Raw genomic sequence first — 12,797 nt, 5'->3', positions numbered from 1 at the left:
ACAAAAGGGGCTGCAAGGCACGCATCATGTTGTTGCCATCAAGGGTAACAAGATGGGATTTTATCGTAGATATGAGATTGTCCATCTACATCATGTCATCTTGCTTAAGGCGTTACTCTGTTCTTTCGGACTTAATACATTAGATGCATGCTGGATAGCGGTCGACGTGTGGAGTAATAGTAGTAGATTCAGAAAGTATCGGTATACTTGTTTTGGACGTGATGCCTATAGATATAATCATTGCCTTAGATAACATCACGACTTTGCGCGGTTCTATCAATTGCTCGACAGTAATTCGTTCACCCACCGTCTACTTGCTTTCATGAGAGAAGCCACTAGTGAACACTACGGCCCCCGGGTCTATTCACAACTATCGTTTCCACTTCCACTTTTACTTTTCTTTGTTTACTCTTTGCTTTCAGTTCTCACTTTGCAAACAATCTATTAGGGTTTGACAACCCCTTCATAGCGTTGGGTGCGAGCCTTTTGTGTTTGTGCACGTACTTGTGACTTGACGTTCTCCTCCTACTGGATTGATACCTTGGTTTTCAAAACTGAGGGAAATACTTACCGCCGCTGAGCTACATCACCCTTTCTGCTTCGAGGGAACACCAACGCAAGGCTCCAAGGCCACGGGGGAAATCACTAAAGGCGTAGCCATAGCAGAAGGATTCCTGGTGCCGTTGCTGAGGACTCGGTGCCAGAACTAGTCAAGTTATTAGGTAAGGAAGGTGGAGTATTTAGGTTGCAACATCCTAAGCATATATGGTGGCTAACTTACGTAGAATATGTATTGAAGGTGGTCGATACTAGCGGTTGATCTTTAGCTGATCACTAAGTGATCCTGAACACCTACTTACGTCAATCATAACCCCACCATGTTCTCGGTCGAAGAGAGGTCTTCGAAGTGGAAAGTCACGGTTACGCACACAGTTGGCAATTTTATTAGAGTTATGTTTAAGTTGTCTATAACCAGATGTTAACAAATATTCCAAGTTGCCACATAACCGCGGGCATGACTTTCCGAAATATTAAACCCTGTAGGTGTGCTCCAACTAGTCCATCACAAACGGTCACGCGCCACAAATTAATCCTCTATCACGAATCTCGTGATTTCATCGGATTCCTTAGAGGAAAACCTTAACTCTGGGAAGAACCAAAGCTTCACCGGGATTTCTATATGCAAGATATATCGCTAAGGTAAGACAAGCCTAGCAGGACCTCCCATCGTGTCAACGACCCCGATAAGAGCCGCGTATCTCAGTCTCAGGACACGACGGATGAGCGACGCGTACAGTGGCCTGATAGAAATCTCTGAAGTTGCCCTGAGTTGGCCCCGCACAATGCTCTAGTTTGGACCAACACCCATGAGGAGCACTGGCCCGGGTTGTTGACTAATTCCTTGGGGTACCTATTCCCTATGCAGATTATTATTAAGTGATTAGCAGATTAAAACCAATGTTGGGTCCTGCCGGACAAGTCTTAACACTACACGATTTATCAAGGGGGTCCCCATAACAACCCCGAACGTGTTAGGAGCGATCAGTTATGGAATCAAACACCGGTAGCCGGTAACTATGGCAGCAATAACGGAAGAAAACACCCGGCAAGAGACTAGGCCTTCCGTTATTTACCAAGTATATAGGTGCAATTAATTAACTAATAGATTTAACATAATGATATCAACCTCAAGTTATCACATTAGACAATTGCACCTGCAACTAGCAATGCTAACATCAGTAGCTGAGCAAAGCCTACTTAGCCATTCAAGATTTGCTAGGAAGGGATAAGTGTTTGGGTTTCATGGCAATATCAGGAGGCAATTATTTCAGTGGTAGGTAGCGAGCATATGACGAAGAAACGTAATCTAGCATAACTAGTCTAGAGGTGGAATCAAGGTCATATCATCTTGCCTGTGATGTTCACAGCTTGGAACTGCTCTTGTTCGTCCTGCCCGTACTCTCCCGGATCCACATACTCGTTCTCCGATCCCGGTGCTACCCACCATAAAAATATCATCCAATGAACAGCAGCACCTCATATGCAACAAGCACATGATGCATGAGATCAAAATGAACATGCATCTCTAGTTCTTTCACTAGCGCAAGAATGAGAAGTAAATACAAGTTATTGGATAGAACTGCACTCTAAGCTATCTTGACATGCATGAGGATGACATGAACAGATGCTTCACGTGAAAAAAATGCACAGCCATATAAAGGACGTGACAAAGAGAGCTACGGATCAACGGGAAACAACGAAACAAGAAATAGAGTCCTACATGTCAAATCCATCACAACAAACACCAATGGCATACTTCTGGTATTTCCAGGTTGCCAAGACATAAAACAAACCAACATGGATGGGGTGGTGCAAATAATATCACCACACCCTCAACTATGCACTCACAAGCATCAAAACATCAAGACTATACAATCTACCATAAACAGCATCATAGCCTTTTGTGAGCTACATGCAAAGCACTTCTAGCCACCCAAATATGCCAAATAAGATATGTGGCAGAAGCTATCCAATAGTACAACACGCACAAGCAAAGGAGTTTCACACAGAAAGTTATACAACTGCTAACTTGGACAAAAACATCAGTTTTCACAGACTTAGTGAAAATTCCAGATTCTCACTAGTTGTTTATGCTCTGAAGCATTTCGACAAAACCCAAAACAATATCTACACGGATCCAAATGGAATGAAAATTTACAGAGATCTAGGCAAACACAAAAGCTACAACTTCTCAGTTGAAATCTAAGTCTGATTCACAACAAATGGACCCCTACAAGCTCCACAACAGGAGAAGAAAACACAAGCAGATTCTCAGACTTAGTGAAATTCACAAATTTTCACTAAACTGGAATTTCAGCCACATGCCTACATTGACTAAGCACAACTTGCACATATGAACTACTAAGCATGAAACAAAACCAACATGTGGTAGAGGGGTTCACCCTCTACTGCCACAACAAAGAATCAACCTCTTGGGCTCACCTCACCTCATGGAACCAAGCTCTAAACATAGAACAAATCTGAAATATGTCATTCCCAGAAAGTCTTGCAAAGGCAAAACTGACTTCACCAATGGATTCCTGGGATGATTGTACCCCGAAAACATATATAAAACATGGGCACTTGCATAGAACAATTGGGCACAAACTAGAAAAGAAAATCTACATGGAATCACATATAGTGAATAGTGCAACTTCACATGTGCTATTCACTAGAACAACACCTACACTAGCATGTGCACACTCTCACAAGTCCAATGGTGACATGAGGGTTTAGACCTCATGTATGTGTGCCATAGCACATCACCATCCCACACACATACAACAAGCACAAGCATAAAAGTCACCTACACATGCTAAATAGAATTCACTACTAACTTGCACTCACATAAGCACTTCTACTCCTACACATATAATATGCTCATGTGCTCTCCAAGGCACTTCATGCCTTGGGCATGTGTGAAACACACACACGCAAACACACACAACATCATACACTCACATCATAACATGAACATCTACAAATGCACACACACAAGGTATGTGGGGGGGGGGCGACCCACACACCCACATACACCACACTCTCAAACAATTAGTGCATGAGCTCAACTCTCAGCATGCACATATGTTTCACACACACACCACATAAGCAACATCACTTGGTGCCATACACTTACAAGGTGCACACACACACATGATACTTACACATAGTTAAACCACACAACCTACACATGCATTCACTCCTAGCTAGTAAAAATAATATCAACCCATGCTGTTGAGGGCATAAATAAATGCCACATATGTCATCCAAGCAGCTACAACAAATATACAAACATATGTATGCAAGCAAGAAAGTAAAAAAAAATAAAAGGAAAAAAAATAAAAGAAATGGGATGAGGGATCGAACCCTAGACCCCCGAATCACAACACTGCTACAATACCACTTGGCTGAGGTGCTCTGGTTCCATAGAGAAGGGAAACTAAGCAGGTTAAACTGCTCTACTGCTGCAAACGCCACTGTGCCGCAAAACATGGATTAAAACGGGGGCTAAGCTAGGACTCGAACCCACGCCCTCACCACAACACACACACGGCCCTACCACAATGCTATGCACAGGATCTCGACACAGAAGGGGATCTCTACCGAGTTACCTACACGGGCACCAAATGCTCTGCTCTGAACATAGAGACGCCGGCGGAAGAGAACACCACCGGAGCATGGCCTCGCTTCTCCTACTACTACGCGAGGGGGAGATCTTTACAGACTTGCACTGCGCTGCGAGGGATGCCTTGCTCTGCTACTGCATCTACCGAGCACAACACACAAAACACACAGCAACACATGCATGAACTCCTCTCGGGACAGAGGTGTGCCGACGAGCCCTAGGCCGATCTGATCGAGGGGGAAGGGAGGAGGAGACCTAGCTCACCTAGGGGAAGGAGAAGAGGCGCCGATCGGGAAGAAGGAGCGCCTGGAGACGATGTAAATGATCTGAAGAAGACGGCCTGCTCCAGACCGAAGTAGAGGAAGAAGACCAACGGGAACACACCGTTGGCGCGCTCTTGTCCCTTGATGAGGTCACTCCCCGGCCTCACCGAGGACGGGAATGGAGCGCGGGGTCCTGCCCCGAGCCCCTGGACATGCCGGCCAGCGCAGGAGACGACGGGACCAGGGTAGACGACGGCGGGGCACTTCTCTCTCTCTCTCTCTGCTAGATGCTCCAAAACTTACCTTGGGGGAGGAAGAGAGATGGGGAAGGAGTGGTAGCGCAAGGAGGGTAAAGGAGGAGCCCTAAGGGAAGGGGGCATGCACGCCGAGGCTATATGGGGGGGGGGCTCGACTTCCGTGAGCCCTCACAGCGACTCTCTCTCTCTCGGTTGTCTGACGAAAAGCGGGCACGTGGGGTAGACACCGTCAGGAGGAGGAAGGAGGGACGCGCAGGCTGGGCTGCTGCGCCTGAAGAGAGGGAGGAATGGGCCTGCTAGTGGGAGGGAGCCCACTAGTAGCGCCAGATAAGAGAAATAAAACTCGTGGAGTTTTATCCAATTTCAAATCACCAGAGAAAGAAAATAAAGCACATGCCAAACTAAAAATGCTAAAAATAAAACTAGGACACCCCTCGTCATAAGAAAATATAACCTATTTAAGAAAAATAGAAAATGAATTTTAGGATCCTCCAAATATTTACAAAACAGAATATGTTGGGCTGTTTTGTGAATATTTTGCACCTTTAAAACTTGGATAAAAAGCAACAGCTTCACTTGCTCACAAATACCACAAAATATAATCAATCAAGGACATTTTTTAAAACAGGAAAGGATCAAGTGAAACTTGACCTTGAGATGAATTAGAGAGGGGGGAGTTTTCTAAAACCCTAGTGCAAATCAACATGGTTTCCTACTAGCAATTGCACCACTCCATCTCTCACATACACTATCATCACATGACATATTCATCGACCCACATACACACATGGATTCACAAGGCACCAACACAAGACAAGGATGAAATGATGGTGATGCATGCATGCAAAGGGACACAAAGCTAGGTGGCACATGAAATCATAACACATAGAATAGCTCTCATATCAATGACAAGGTGGACCCACATAGAGAAGGTTCCAAAAAGGGCATTACAATGAAGTATGCTGGGGGGTTGGTCAACCCAAAAGACATGACCATGCACTCGTACATACCGTACCTCGTCACAAATGCCGTCTTAGGTATGTCCTCACGCCGAATGTTCAGTTGGTAGTAGCCAGATTTGAGATCGATCTTGGAGAATACCTTGGCACCATTTAACTGGTCGAATAGGTCTTCAATCTTTAGGAGTGGATACTTGTTCTTTATTGTGACTTCATTGAGGGAATGGTAATCGATGCAGAGCGTGATAGTCCCATCCTTCTTGGACACGAATGGAACAGGTGATCCCCAAGGTGAGGCACTTGTACAGATGAATCCCTTCCTGAGCTGCTCGGCCAACTGCTTCCTAAATCTGCCAGCTCCTCGGATCCCATCCTATAGGGCTTCTTATAGATAGGCTTTGACCCGCGCATGAACTCAATGATGAACTCGATGTCCCGGTCAGGAGGCATCCCACGCAGATCAACAAGAAAGACGTCCGGGTATTCACATACTCAGTCCAGGGACTTGACTGGAGGTAGGCTCAGGGACGTATTTGACTTTGACCCGTTGGTCACATGTCATGGTAATAGCCCTCTTGGCGTAGTCCAGTATGCTTTGGTGTCTGGCCAACCAATCCATACCAAGTATCACGTCCAATCCTTCCGACTTAAGGACGATGTGATCTGCTACGAAGTCTATCCCATTAATGCTGATCCCAACTCCTCTACATCCTAGGTTGGTCCTTAGCACTGCTCCCAGGGTCTGTACTGCCATTTGCCCATTAAGGAGGGTAGGCTTCAAACCAATCTTTGTAGAAAACTTTTGGGTGACAAAAGAATGCGAAGCATCACAATCAAACAATACTGTTTCTCGGGTGGAGTTGACGAGGAACGTACCCAGAATGTAGTCCGGGTCTTCCTGGGCTTCCTCAACGGATTTGTGATTCATGTGTCCCCTACTGTGGTACTGCTGGTTGCAGGGAGACCGATTCTTGTCTGGTGCTCCATGATCATGTCCTTGATTTGGCACATTGGGGTGCGGTGCATCAGGCTTCTTGTTGGGGCATTGCCTGGAGTAGTGTCCAAGCTGACCACATCCAAAGTAGGTGACCTGCCCTGGGATGTTGGGCTTGACCAACTATTGTTGGGCGAATTGATTGTCGGCTTGGGGTTGTCGTGCGCCTGAGGATGATAGTTTGGGTGAAATGCAGGAGTCTTGTACTGCTGCTGCTGGTAGTTAGACTTTGCCGGGGAGGATTGCAACCGACAAGCCTTCTAGTTGCTGGAACCACCATTGCCCATCATCTTACACTTGCGAGTATCATCCATAGCACGACGCTTGTCCTCCAGCATGAGATCCTTGTTTACTAGATCACAGAAGGTCCGACAGTCATAGACAACAAGCTGATATTGCGGTGAATGCTGAAGTCCTTCCATGAAGTGCTCCACCTTAGCGGCTTCACTGCTGACATCTTCTGGAGCATACCTCGACAAGAGGTTGAACTTCTGCAGGTATTCCATGACTGTGCTGCTGCCTTGCTCTAGAGCATGAAACCCCCGTTTTTTGATAGTCACACGAATCCCCCGCTTTTTGATAGTCATCATTCCAGGGGGAATGGGAGCAGTGTAGAACCAGTTTTTGAAGACAACCCAAGTGATAGCTTGTGTGCCTTGCATAATCTGAATCTTGTCCCACCAAGCCCTGGTTGTTGGAACCACCTTCTCAAGATTACCTATGCACTTAACCAGCACAAGGAGGTCTTCAATGGTGCGGATCCAGTCATCGGCATCCAGGGGCTCAGTTGTCTTAGTGAATGTTGGGGGCGTAGTCCTCATGAACTCAGACGGAGTGGAGCGACCATTGCCATTTCCGCCCTATGGCGGGTTGTTCACTAGGGCCTGAGCAATCTGCTGGATGGCGGTGTTGTTGGCTTGGTGTTTCTCTTGAAGATCCTTGAGGAACTGAGCGACAATCATGTTCTCCGGAGGAGGCGGTGGTGGGGGAATGTCGCCTTGCTGCTGCTCCAGGTGATCTCCAGCTTAGGCAGACCCACAGGCTCCTGCCTGCTGGCTAGACTCGCCAATGCTGGGGTTGCCGAAGGTACTGGTGCGAGTAGCAGTCGCCATCCTGTTTGGAGCAGTCAGGTCAATACTCCGAAGTGGTCGAGAGGAAAGAATAAAGGGATGACGTGCCTATATAAGGGGGCTTTGGTATGGTGCAAGTGTGTCAAACAAGAAGGGTTGAAGAAGCCTATACAAAAACATTAATTAAGATAGGAGATGTAGGCACTTACATGTTGCCTAAAGCAAAATCGCAGCTTGCATCGAGACACAAACAGAAAGCACACATTCTACAAGAATTCATGGTTTCATATGAACCATTACACGGCCTCGATTTCGCATGGGAACTCCTATCTTGTCCTAAGACATCCATCCTAAGCGATGGATTGCTCAGTCTTGTACACAGGTTCTTCAGGGTCTTCCTCCTCATCCTCATCTGTGCAGGTATCATTTTCCTTCAGGGTTGTGGGGGAAGGAAGAGGTCCATCATGACGATGTTTTGTCGGTGAAGCGGTGAGGAGTTCAGTGTATTCCTCGGCGGTCACGCGATGTCTCTTTATAGGAGTGGCCTTAAGTGGTGGTATTCCGCCTCAGAAGGGGATGGTAGATTTCCCTCCGGGTTCTCCTTCTTTCTTAGTCTTGTGTGTCTTCATCTTCTCTAGGCGGACTAGGTCCTTGACTTGATGAAGTTCTTGGCGGAGCATCAAGGACTCCTTCATCAGAAGGTGAGCTAGAGTGTCGGCAGAGAGGCTGAAGTAGGTCTGAAACTTGATTGGCGGTCCTTCCTCTAGAGATGGGTGGAGTGTCCATCTCCCGTCAAGTCCGTCCTTCACAAAAGGTAGGTGACGAGTAGCCTGCTCGTTGGCCATCTTGGGAAGGTAATCGCGGAGATGCACGAGCGCCTCTCGTGCTGCCATCTCCACTGACAATACCAGAGTCTCTATTTGTGGTCCTTCAAAGAACCAACTAGCTCAGGAGTCATTTTCCTTCACAATCACATCCACATGATATTCCTTTGTGCTGGCATTGACCCAGTGCTCGTGGTTGATAAAAATGGGCGTGCGGGGTACTTGACACTTCCCCAAGCTGTCTCCCAAGAGTAGGGGAAAGCCAATTTCTATAAGCGTCTCAGGTATGACGGCCATCTACCAGGTTTTTAGGAGAGGGTTAGAAATTTGTGGGTGTTATGAAAAGGTAGTAGGGTGTAGAAAATCTCAAGTTTAAGGGCTAAGAGTGTTATTCGTCTCGGCTATGGTACATGCTGCCTAAGGCTTCCTACAGTCAGGATGGCTATGATACCAATTCTGTAGGCACCCCGACTTATGCGTTGAGATCGCAGAATGCACGTGTACAATGATCCCAGAGATCAATGCTCACTCAGCACACACATACTAAATAACAAGAGTCTTACATCCTAAATTAACGTATGATACAATAAAGGACCATCATGGTCAAGTCTTACATAGATATGGCCAAGAAGGCCAATCACACCAACACACCTACTAGCGAAATACTTGGTAGTAAATGGGAACCCATGCCATCAGCCTTGACCAACAGGCATTCTGACTGGGAAGGGTCCTAGTTCGCGTGTCCGTCTCCGACAACGAATTCTTCTCCATACTCTAGTTCCTCCATGTCTGGTCCATAAAATAACCAGTGGCAAGCCAATGAGTACGTTGAATGTATTTGCAACCAGCCCATCATATGGTAATGCAGTCGGTACGATAATAAAGTAATATGCAACCTTTCAGAAAGGAAGTTTTGATTGTAAATAAGCATGCTCAATTGCTTGTATGGACATTGATCATAACGAGATGGTATTCATAACAACGGGTCACAAATATCAACATATCTGGTAAGGGTTGAACACTACAGATTCACCCTATATGCCAAGTCACCAGACTTGTCATATCATATTACTCAGATACCAACTTTTTACACACACATGGTTTATGCAGAAACGACTGGACGTAGTTTAAGCAGGATTACCAAACTGTCCTTGACCGTGTACACGACTATTTGAATAGTTTTACACTCTGCGCAGGTTGTACGCTGTACCCACGAGATCTGGGAAACTTCAGTGTCATCCACGACTCGTGGTATATAACATACCCGAGGTAAGTACCCGATCATTGCATTTCCCCTGACGACACTAGACAAAGAGTCAGCTCGATTAGTACCCTGCCCGCATGATGTATGGCTTATGAGCACCAACCCTAGACCATATCATCCATGCGGGGACCAATGATGTGCCTGGAACACGTAAAAATGGCATAGTCGACCTACTTGGTACGACCCTTTCATGAAAGTGACCATATCCCTCCCGCCACCAGTAATGCAGGCTCTTTGTTAGCACCGACGAAAGTAATCAATAAATCCCTATCCCATAAACGGGTATCATGGTCGCACATGTAAGCTTCGGACGGTCGACACATCATGAATCTAATCCATTTTCGAAACTACTCACACAAAACCTTTCCGGTATACCACTTCTGTCTCAAGTGGTCATCCAGCTCAACACCATCACCTTCGGGCATTAGTGGAACCCGACGAGGTTTTCGAAAAACCTTTGATATCACCTCATTGTTACCATCACCATGCATATGCTCATCCTATGCGTAGCACTACTACTACTTGTCAACATTTTATCTTCGTGACCCTCATAGGTGGTAGGGTCATGCTCAAATGCAAGAGCTCCAAAGGAGCCATCAGGAACACCCTACTGAGGGGTTACCGACTATTTAATGATCATATGCACCGGTATAATGTACTCAACATGGTATGCATAAAAAATGTTTTCTCAAACATGGTCAACGGGGTGCTTGCCTTGATCTGCTAGGTATCCGGGTCTTTGAGGTCTTCGGGTCCAAGTCCTTCGTCAAACGTGTGATCAATCTCGTAATAATAATAATAATAATAAGCTCACTAAAAAACAGAGAACAAACTCATATTAAAAATGTTAACCTATTCTCGGAGATTCTATCTTTAGTTTTAAAAATGTTTGTTTTTCTTTTTGAAGTAGAAAGGTATTTTTAAAGTCTCATTAACGTGAGCTAAAAATACCCAAACTAGGTATTTAATTAATCATGTGCATAAAAGTCTTTACAAAAATTTACACAACAACACTAATAAATTCTACATATTCTACATCTGAATTTAATTAAATATTTTATCCTGTAGAAATAACCTAAGACTCCAGATTTAAAAATAAAGAAAAGGTATTTAGCCCCTGGCCTGTCTCGGTCAGCACCTGGGACGGCCAAACTGGCCAACCGGCCAGCTAGCCAACCATCGAGCCATGGCGCGCGCGTCGTCAGGTTTAAACCTGACGCGCGGGCCCCTACGGTCAGCGATAGAGAGGGGTAGAGACTAGCCACCAACAGGTGGGACCCTCCTATCGTGGTCGTATTCCATCTCCACACAGAGAGGACGGGAGGCACGTGATACGTCCCAAACGTGTCTATAATTTCTCCTTGTTCCATGATCTTTTGGGTGACATTGTTATATGTTTTGCTACACTTTTATATCATTTTACACATATTTGGACTAACCTACTAACTCAGTGGACCCAGTGCCAGTTTTTGTGTGCTGATGTCTATTTTGCAGGGGCTTTTACCCAATTTTCTGAAGCCCGAAAAATCCTGAGAAAAAACTATAAAAAATCAGCGTACCAGATGCTTCCAGATCACCGAAGATGGGCCAGAGGCCGCCTGGGTGGGTTCCACCTCCTCCGGTGCCTTCCTTCGGCATATATTTATCTCTATGAGAGGAAACCCTTCCAGAATATCTAGAATCGTGAATTTCTCCATCGTTTCGCCGCTGCAGCGCTTCCGAGATCGGGAGTACGAGAAGACCCCTTCCCGGCACCCTGCCGGAGGGAGGATTGACCTCCGGGAGCTTCTCCACCGCCATGCACGCTTCCTGGATGTGCCGTGAGTAGTCCTCCTTGGACCATGAGTCCATGACCAATAGCTATGTGATGTCTTCTCTCCAATGTTGTGCTTCGATGGTTAGTCCTTGTGAGCTGCCCTACATGATCAAGGCGTGTATGTAATTCTCTTGATATTTCTATGCTCGGTCTGTTGGGATCCGATGGATTATGAGATTATGTTCAGATTGTTATGGGTTATATATTTTATTATCCTTTTATATCATGTTACTTAATGATTCATGCATGTTTTCTGTTGCTATTTATTGCTTTGGCCGAGTCTCGTTCCCGATTAACCCCTTTGAGTCGCCACACAGCGACGATCACCTTATCCCTAAGTCATTTTGTGAGGACATCTGCCGTGACAAAACCATGATAGTTGGCGCCCACCATGGGGCTGTCGCGCGGTGGATTTGAGTTCTCAAAGGGAACCCTTCCAGGGTTTGGGAGCTATGTGGTCGGTCTGATGACCAAGAGCGGCCATGGACATCGCTACATCCTCAGGCCGGTTCGATCGAATCAGGTTACCGGGTCCACTTCAACAAGATCCACGTTTTTATTGGTAAGATCGGTGCTCTCGTACCGAGTTGGACATGTGCACCACCGTTGTTGATCCGGTTTGGTTCACCCCATCCGGTCAGTGATACGTCTCCAACGTATCTATAATTTTTGATTGTTCCATGCTATTATATTATCTCTTTTGGATTTTTTGTATGCATTAATATATTGTTTTATATTATTTTTGGGACTAACCAATTAATCTAGAGCCTAGTGTCAGTTTCTCCTTTTTCCATGTTTTTGAGGATTGCAGATACGGAATATTAAACGGAGTCCAAACGGAATAAAATCTGTGGAATGATTTTTCTTGGACTAGAAGAAACCCACACTAGTGGAATCAGAAATTTTGCCGCCGGAGCTCACCCCTTCGCCACCACCGGACCCTCCGCGACCACCGCCCTTTCCTCCACCGCCACGCCCTCCTCCTCCCCACGACCCCCTCCTTCACCATCGCACCCGCCCCTTCCTCCTAGCGCACAGCCTCCTCCCTGTGGCCCCTCCTCCTCTTGGCACTGCCCCCTCCTCGCGGCTCCCCTACTTCGGTCGACCCGATCGTCCCCAACTCCAGTGAGTGCCCCCACCCCTGTTTTTTTCTATTTTTTCTTT

This window comes from Hordeum vulgare, chromosome 6H (genome assembly GCF_904849725.1).
Source record: "Hordeum vulgare subsp. vulgare chromosome 6H, MorexV3_pseudomolecules_assembly, whole genome shotgun sequence".
NCBI lineage: Eukaryota > Viridiplantae > Streptophyta > Magnoliopsida > Poales > Poaceae > Hordeum > Hordeum vulgare.
This window is presented reverse-complemented; position numbering follows the sequence as displayed.